Here is a 9,375-nt window from a genome sequence, read left to right on the forward strand (position 1 = left end):
ATTATCTAATCTACCAAACAAACTAATGCCTGGTGGTCCAATTCCCTGAATGCCCTTGAAATTTCCTCATGGTAACTTTGGCTCTTTTACCAGCCTAGCTTTAGCTTTAGCTTTAGCGTTAGCCCTAGCCTTAGCTCCATTGCTAGCTCCAGGCTGCCAAAGCTAAAGGAGACGGTGGCTGGAAAAATATGGGCCGATGGCCAATGCCAGAACCATCCTTGCACCCCCAGTTCCCGTCCATAGGATCCGGGCACACAACTCTTAGTAAGAACTGTTCGTAAGGATGGCGAGATGTTGACAATGGACTTAACAGGATCAGATTAGTGACTTGAAATAAACCGATATATGACAACCCATTCAGTCACAAGAGGGAACAGGGTGTCGGTTTAAAGAACGTCTTTATTTACAGCATCTACCGATTTACCCTTTCATGAACGACTCCAAATTGGTGAAAGGTACTCGATTGTGACCGACTGGGTAACGTCAGCAGTCTGGGAAGTTATTTACCTGGGTGTTTCTAAATTCCAGAGATCAGTGAAGGGGCCTTATGTATGACCTGATGTGACCGTGGTGCGTGATAGGTGCAAAACAAGGAAGTGTGCACTTTGCTTTGTAGAGAAGTAAGGACATGGCGGAGATACGGTATAATTACTACAGAAGGATTGTAGATGGGTTGCTTCTTATTTGTCTTATTCGGTCTGCTTCCTCAAAATATTAAAGCTGCGTCCAATGGCTCCTTTATTTGTTATGTCATTGATTGAATCTGTCAATTATCAGTACTACTTACAAACCTGCTCACCCGATATCACGGATTAAACACAGATTAATCATATTTCATTCAACTCAATTTTGGTAGAATCATCAGAGGAAAATGACTTTTGTGAGGTCACCTCAACCTCTGATGATTCCGCTGCTCCTTTATCCTCTCTATTCATGGCAGGAGAATGCTTCCCTGGATCCAACCACTGTGGATGAACACAGTTACAACCATTTGTAGATTCTTGGGGGGTTCCTGTTTGAATGCACCGATAGCTTGCCTTATTACGACTGGCCGTTACAGCCCGTCACTAATGAACTTGAACATTGACAGTGAGCAAAATAAAGCATGAGAATCCCTGTATGTTGCCACTAGTTCTATTCCAAGGATACAGAATGCTATTAGCGGCAAAGAGCATCAGACAATGTGGCGTTTAAGATTCAGAGGTTGTCAAAAACCAACGATACGGCACATGCCTCGCCGGCGTCAACATGCTGCAGTATGTCTGGAGCCCTTAACTGCGCTGTGGGATTGTTCCCGACTAGACTCAGCTTTGAAATGAAGGTGGCTATAAAGTCAAAATTGCACTTGAAGAGACTGAAAATGTTGTCTCGTTCTGCGTTGTAAATCTCAGAGGAATGTAATCAAAAAGGAAAGACCCTTCACCGACGTTGCAACACTGCTGAACAACTAATCATTTGGGAACACGAAAAGTTTTGTGCAACGTTATAAAGTGTTGACAGTGTGATAATGGCCTTGCCAAAGACTAGAATGTTCAATATCTACACAGACGTTCTGTGAATTAAAGGCACAGATTGGATTTTTTTGGTCGCCGTTGATACACTACACTGCCGATGGGGATGCCACACAAAAAACGCAATCTATCCCTTTTAACAATGACGCGTAATATAATAAAGTATAGTCTTCCAACGTCTTCCGTAGAAGCCCAAACCCTCAAATTGGTTCCATAATATGTTCTAGGACCCTGATTCAAAAATTTGTATTAAAACGCATCACAAAAACAAACGACCATAATACAACAGTCACTGCCGATAACTGTGACAATATTTATAACACTGCCTCTAAATATTTTTCCTTTTGCAAAGTATTAAAAAAAACAGAAAAACTGCTTTTGGAGAAAGTCCAAGTACAATTTCAGAAGTTTGCCCAGAAATGACAGCAGTGTCTTACCCCCCCCCCCAATAGTCTCTCTTGCCTGACTTGAAGCTGCCAAACAGGCAGAGAGAGCATCTGGTAGCAGTTAGCACACAAACCAAACTTGTCACCCTCTCGCTCTCTCTCTCCCAAAGCATTTCTTATACGCTCGGCCCCAAACAAAACACAAACAAGGTCTTGCTAAGACTTTACAATGGCACCAAAACTGGGGCAGGGATAGCCCCCCCCCCCCACCCACCAACCCCCACGGACTTGTTCAGGTGAACCCGTTTTATGGGCATTCTTCAGCTGGGGGAGAGAAAGTTAAAGAGAGAGTTGAAGTTAAAGAGGAAGGGCAAGGAGGGGAGGGGGACAATGCTCTTGGCACCCCCGTCGCCAATAAACTCTCGGCTTGGTCCAATCAGCAAAGACTACAGAGGGTTAACTGTTCCAAATCCTTGCTGGTTATAAACTGGAATTGGGTGCAATGATTGCTTCAGGCTGCCCGTTTGGCTTTGAGACGTGTGCGTGGCCCACATATGGCTCGGGGTGCCTGACACTCGGGGATGAGCGGGTGACCGAGATGGGACTTCAAATAGAGTCCGAGTGCAACCTGCACCGCTTGACTCGACTCCGAGAGCCGGCTGTCTGGCTTCCTCTGAGCTGTGAATAACAATCTGGTATGAGCGGCTGGCCTCATACTCTCACTTGTTTGGGCAAAGTAGCAGTAAATATTTTAGCAGTGGAAACACGCCTGTCTTGTTAGGCAGAGTTTTCTATATTTAGCTGCGCAAACGAAGGCAGAAAAAGCAAACCTACCTGTTGAGGGTGATCAAGAGCACCGGTACGACACAAACTTGAACTTTGAGGGGTTTTACAAACGCTCAAGACAAACAATCATTATACTTATTCTCTAAAACTCTACAAAGTTTCAATTTCAAATTCAATGACCAACATGAAACATTTCACCGTGCCCCCTAGTGAACAACCCTGGTGTTTTTTCTCTCGACGAGTTCTGAACCGCCTGGTACTTCAGCCTGACAAACAGCCCTAGGAGTCATATTTCAATTAGGGGATACAATCAGGCTTCCCTTTCAGCTGTGTTGTCACGACTACTGTGACTCCGGCTCATCTACACACTGGTAATCTAAGGTCAAGTCTACTGAACTTTAGGAGGAGGAGGAGGAGGAGGGACGGGTGGGAGTTCTAATTGACTAAACCTGCAATTGATACGTTCTCACTGATGGAGAATAACCAAGTGACTTTACTGATCTCTAAGCATTTGAAGAGTAGGCCGAACACTTTGTCAAACTTAAGATGTTTCTAGTCCAGTAGCACAGAGGACACCATGGTTGTCACAAAAAGCAGAACGTGACTTGCCAGCGACGTGAAAACAAAGCAGGGAAATTAAATGGCTACCCAGCAGATAAGCATAGACATGGTCGCAGATTTTCCATGTGGGGGACCGTGTGGCTCAGTTCAACGCTGAAGTTCCACATTTTCTGTCAGACAGGTAATTCAGCCTGGAGGCATTCTTTGCCTGCATAGAAATCTGCAAATCCCACAGAACGGTCTTTTAAAACTTAAAACGAACACATGCCACCTTGCTGACTGCCAGTTGCTTCAAATGAAACTTATCTTCATCCCAGTCTCTGCGGAGAAACAGACTAACACGAAAGGAATTCTATCTATTCATACATCAGTGAAAAAAAATGTGGTCTGACAAAAACAGATTGGTGACAGCTATCAAAAATAGAACTGCCACACACTATCCTTGTTTTTACCACCTCGCGCCGATAGCGGTCAAACATGGGGGTCCTGCAGAAGAAATCTTTCCAAAAGCGATACCTTTATGTGACAGAACTGGATAGAGAACTACATATCACATGATCGCAGTAGACTTCTGATTTTTTTCCAAACGTCCATCAATCTGTGTCATGTTTTTATTACGGCGGTGCACAAAACGTACTCAATAGAAGACCGGGAACCAATCCACAAATGCGGGAAGTGCATATGTATGGTCAAATGAAACCAACTGGTAAAAAACCAATACCAAATATCAGCAATATAACCAAATTGCATCTTCAGTGACACCCCGGATTTTGAGCAGTCAGAAGTTGATAACGCTTATGCAACCAAAGAATTTGCCACTGTAGACCGACTTTTCTCCGTCTCATGAGAAAAAGTGATAAGTTAATGAATTATTGAGAGCACCGGGCTGACAGACAAAGAGCCAAAGCCATGCATCCCAGTCACTTCTTCACCCCATCTGCAGTCAAAGAATGCCCCCAAAGATTGATTCATTGTTAACACAGCCTGACACCCTGTGAGGGAGAAAGAAAAGTGCTAGATAAAAGGACAGAGAATGGGGGACAGGGGGCTCCATTTACGAAGAATATGAGCAGAAGCAGTCTATTGGACAGATTCCCACAGTGGTCATTCTGACACTTTCAAAAATACCACGTAGGTGGGCATGAGGAACGGCATTCCATGGGAATCAAAATGAAGATGGGTTAGCTCATCTGACAGCTAAACCTCACTCGCTCATCCCCGGCGTCACGCAACTTAAATACCCACATTATGAACATACCACAGCTTTATGCAAACTTTCTGCAAGAACTTGTGTCAGCAGGAGGATTCTGCAGGGCGGAACACCTCCGGTTTTAAGAAGTAAGCCGAGTGGACGACTTGGCTTTCGACATGCATGTGTAAATTAAGCAGGAACTGGAAAGAATGGCCCCTAGCAAAGAGAGCCAAATCCAACCCAGAGATCACGGAGTCAGAATGAGCCTTTGCATGACCAACTAAAGCAAAGACGCCAACGTCATGTGGCAAAGCTGCTCCTGGTGGAGATAAGCCAACATGGAGGAGTCCATCACCAGTGGAAACGTCAGTGCTTTGAGGAAATTTCACTCATACCGTACAAGATATCTGAAAGTGGTACTGCTTACTACCAAAGTACACCCGATCTAAGTACACCCGATCTAGGGGTGAGGTAGCCGTCCATGCTGGCTCCGTGTTGACAATCAACATACCATTAAAGCATGCACTGGGAAGTCACCAGAGATTACAAATAATAAATAACAGACAGATGTTGTGGAACTTGTCGGGTCAAGTTCTCCTGTACAGCAACCTTGGGTGTCCTGAAAGGCGCTTTTAAATAAAATGTATTATTATTATTAAGTTTGCTGGTCCGCTCTAAGCTCCTATTGGTCAACACAAACACAGAGGCGAGTAATTGGCCTCAGTGCCGGGATGCAGACGGGACCAACATCGATGGAATCGAGGAGTGAGTTCACACCATCTGATCACATGACGTGTGACCAAATATTACTGGCAATGAAGCATCTATATAGGTTGCACACCAGAAACCCTCTCAGGTGGTCTCGGCCCACCTGTTTGGTCCAGTCCTTTTGGTCCTGGACTGCATTCACAGTCCACCACAACCAGACCAAAAATGACAAGTGTTAGCTCACCCTTACTGGGTCAGGTTTATGACTAAAATGCCAACTACAGGAGGCAGTGAAGTCCAAGTGGGGTGGGAGTGGGGGGTATGGGGTGTGGGGGGGTTACCCAGCCAGCATTCAAATGGTGGAGCAGCAAACTATTTAGAGTCAGTTTGTAACCGACTCTAAAAGGCAATTTCTCCAGTGGTAGTTGAAAAGAGGGCGAACGTTAAGTCAGCCCGTCTGGCTAAAAATACCCCCCCCCCCCCAAAGCAAAGCTGTTGTATTGTGTACAAGCACACGGTCCGCCGGGGCAAGAAATAAACAATCATCCATGTACTACTATATCGATGCCAATACATGAAGCCACTGTGACTGTGATCGGGGATCCTGCTGCAACCGGCGACCAAGACAGCGGACTGGGTATTACGCTGAAGTTTGTGCAATCAAAGCGCTATAAGCCTCGCCGTTGGATCGAATTCAATCGCTGTATCCGATGCATAAATGTGCCATTTGCGGTGTCGCGAATAAACGAGAAGCCAAGAAGAAAGTGGCAACGGAAAGGTGTCTGGTTGTACCGCGGCAGCTTAGGGACCGCAGCCTGCTTCGGAAACGGGCATAGCTACACCAACTGTGTCTGGGACGAACGGACGCAATCGAACGCAAGCTACGCAACAGTGTCCTCAACTCGGCCGCCGAAGGGCAACAAAAGCAGTTGGGATAAACTCACCGACTTCGACGTTTTCATTGAGGGAAACAGTTTCTTTTACGTCTCTACAAACTCTCCGCCATCTTCAGCAGGACCGTGTTTGTTTAAATGGGAAACACTCCCTGAGCGGAGAGCCAGCTTGTGGGCAGAGCGGCGGGGATTCTGGGTAATGTAGTTTTACAGTCATTGTAAACCGCATTAAAGCGAACGCCACTTTGCGCGCGCACAAAACACACAATGGGTATGAACTGGAATCACTGATCTCGTTAGTGGTTATTATTATTATATATTTTACATTTCTTTCATCCATATTAATTATTATCTTATTAATCCACAGCTGTAATCAGCATGATTAGCGCCTGCTTCACCAGGAGTAGGCCATCATCTGGTGAGAAGGTACAGGTAAGCTTTACCTTGCATGCATTAAGAAAAGATAACCTCACAGAAAGCACCACGGACACACGTCACCTTGATTTACGGATAAATGCCCACTTCAACTAACTAAGTGTTGTTGTTTTCCTCATTAATAATACTGCAGTTCTTAATGATATCCATATGGAAACATAATGGCTGAAATTGCTTCTTTTCTTTATTGCTGCAACATACAATTAGAATTACCCCCCCTCAAAAAAAATGCAACAATGTGAGAAAAAGGGAGCAAAAAAAGGCACAAAAGGTTTTGATTTTGATTCTCATTTCTGTATATAATATAATTTTGCCTTTTTACAAAATAAATACAACCTGCATCCGTTTATTTTTCAATAGTTCGGACACCCCTGATTGAAATATGATATTTGATATCAATTGTAGAGCTAAATCAGTGAAGTTCATTGTCATTGGCCTTGTATGCAATTAACCAAACACACTCAGGATATCCAAAAATGCATTGTAGCATATTATACAGTAGACCTGTGCAATATGGACATTTATTCTCTAACTCACACAACAATCAACAAATAAAAGGACCGCTCAGCAAATTTGTCATTGTGGTGCTTTTTGGGGCTGTTCATACATTTGCCGGGTGAGAGAGAGAGTCAATTACATTCCAGCCACAGAGGGGCCATGAGGCCCCTGTTTGTGCCCCATCCCCCAACAAAACATGCAAAACTGACCTTCCCCCTCAGCCAGTGTGAGACACTTAATTCCATCCCCCTCCTCATTCAGTCAAGCTACTTTGAAAGGACAGGAGATAACAGTTTGAAAGGACAGGAGATAGCCCCATAATCATTATTGTATTCAGATTGGTTTACCTGCAAACGGCTAACATCAAGCGTTCTTTCATGCTCCGGCTTCAGTACATCAGAAAACATTTCTAAAATGTTTAAATTAACAAATTATGTTTTAAATATACACATCCGTTTTGCATTGCATTATCTGATTGAGTTTTTCCAAGTGAACCTTTCCAATGTCATCCCAAAGCAATAACAAGGCTAACAACCACTGGTGCCATCTGACATCATGTATGCTAACCTCAATTTGTCCATGTTGTTTCATATGCCGCAATAACAAGGTGGTATTTCTCTTCTTCTTCAAGTACTCTTTGACATTTACTGCTACTTGGATCCTGAAACTGCCTGATTCTATCATAATATTAAGCAGACACGTCCCTGAATCCTGAATCCTGAATCCTGAATCCCAGCCTCACAATCAAAGTGCAACGTGAATACAGTATTATTCATGTCATGTGAAAAAGCAATGGAATGGCTCACTACAGCGCCATCTTGAGGCCTGCCGGAGGCATTACATGGCAGATCATCATTGAAACCTGCCAGCCGGGTGGACGATGCTCTAATAAATAATATACAAATACTACGACGGGGTATTTCGAGAATAAAGTCGTAATATTACATGTTATTGTTTCAGAGGGAAAATAGAGCATAGCTCTCCAGGAAGGAAGGAATCGTTCTTCTTGCTTGAGGCAAGCTTTTATTTATAATATGGCAGCAAAACAGCAGTTGACGTTTAGCATTTACATTAGCATGGCTAGCCCTTCTCACGTGCACTTTGCTTACTCCGCCCCCTCCACTTGCCCAAGAGCAAAGGTCACAAAGGGTCCCAAGTCCCCCCTTTTCGTAGCTGTCTCAGGCGATGCCTGTAACATAAGGTCATTTCTAATCATCTCTCATTATTTTAATTTACAACTTTTTTCCTTATAAATTATAAATATATATTTAAATATAAATAAACAACTTTATTTCTTGTAAATGTACGACATTGACGGAAATATCAGGTTTTTTTCAATGTGGCCCGAATACTCAGTCACATTACGAAAGTCGCTTGAGTCATTCTTGGAAATGTACGACTTTTTTCTTGGAAATTCAAGACTTTATTCTCGTAAATGTACACCTTTATTAAGTGTTAGATTTTTGTCAATATGGCCCTAATATGTCGTCGTATTATGGAAGTCATTCAAGTCATTCTCGTAAATTTAAGACTTTCTTCTCGTAAATAAACAACGTTATTCTCGTAATGTCTGACTTTTTTGACCCCACAATGCCGTCGCATAATACAATAGAGACAATGTAACAATATCAAGAAATGAATACAATTATTCCCTTTAATGCATAAAATAAAATCACTCCTTTTAAAAGCAAAAACTACTATGGCTGTTATTCAACTCTTTGGCTTTTTGCCCCCACGGACGTCCGGTTTCCAATAACCTGGTCCCTGTGTTTGTAAACAACACAACAACGTAATGATATCATGATATGAACAACAACAAAACACTGATATTTGTGAAAGTCAATAGTCATATATCAACTAACCACGTTAGTATCGATACAGATGGATCATACGATACCATTGAGGGTAAATCATTGGACTGTCTGGGATGCTGCAGTGTATGTTTACCACAAGAGGTCATTGATGGGCTTCTTTTTCTCGGAACGACTTCCGAGAAAAAGAAGCACATGGCAGGTAAGTGTTGGTATCATGGCAGAAAAAGAAGGGCTACATGTTTATGTATATGTATACATATATTTTCCTTTTTAGTGTACTGTCAGCCATAATTCAACTGCGAAGGAAATTGTTACTTTTTAGGCAGTACAAAAAGGTATTATTGGTAAACGGCTATGTATCGTTTCAGCTAATCCAGAAACTTAAACCCTGTTGACCAACCTTAAAATGAGAAGGCCCCAGCGAGAATTGAACTCGCGACCCCTGGTTTACAAGACCAGTGCTCTAACCACTGAGCTATAGGGCCGGGTGGCTGTCCCAGGGATCCCGCCCCACTTTCAATGATGACTAAGGTACGGCAGTGGCTGAAGGCTAATCCATTACCAGTCATGATCCGGCCAATCAGGCGAATC

At 43.3% G+C, this 9,375-nt stretch overlaps 1 protein-coding gene and 1 non-coding gene across 6 annotated transcripts in view; both read right to left on the bottom strand.

Annotated features, from left to right (window-relative positions):
• Positions 1 to 9,375, bottom strand: part of ncoa3 (nuclear receptor coactivator 3) — a 45,600-nt gene that overhangs the window by 21,563 nt on the left and 14,662 nt on the right. For 4 of the 5 annotated variants that reach the window (XM_058078933.1, XM_058078899.1, XM_058078927.1 and 1 more), the window contains exon 1: positions 6,089 to 6,239. The exons of the other annotated variant lie outside the window; for it this stretch is intronic. The gene's annotated coding sequence lies outside the window, so the exon portion shown is untranslated. Of the gene's footprint in view, positions 1 to 6,088; positions 6,240 to 9,375 lie in introns of those variants that run through there. 5 annotated transcript variants of the gene reach the window in all.
• Positions 9,197 to 9,269, bottom strand: trnat-ugu (transfer RNA threonine (anticodon UGU)). The gene has a single exon. It is a non-coding gene; the product is annotated as a tRNA-Thr (tRNA).

The sequence above is a fragment of the Doryrhamphus excisus genome, chromosome 1 (genome assembly GCF_030265055.1).
Source record: "Doryrhamphus excisus isolate RoL2022-K1 chromosome 1, RoL_Dexc_1.0, whole genome shotgun sequence".
NCBI classification, from domain to species: domain Eukaryota; kingdom Metazoa; phylum Chordata; class Actinopteri; order Syngnathiformes; family Syngnathidae; genus Doryrhamphus; species Doryrhamphus excisus.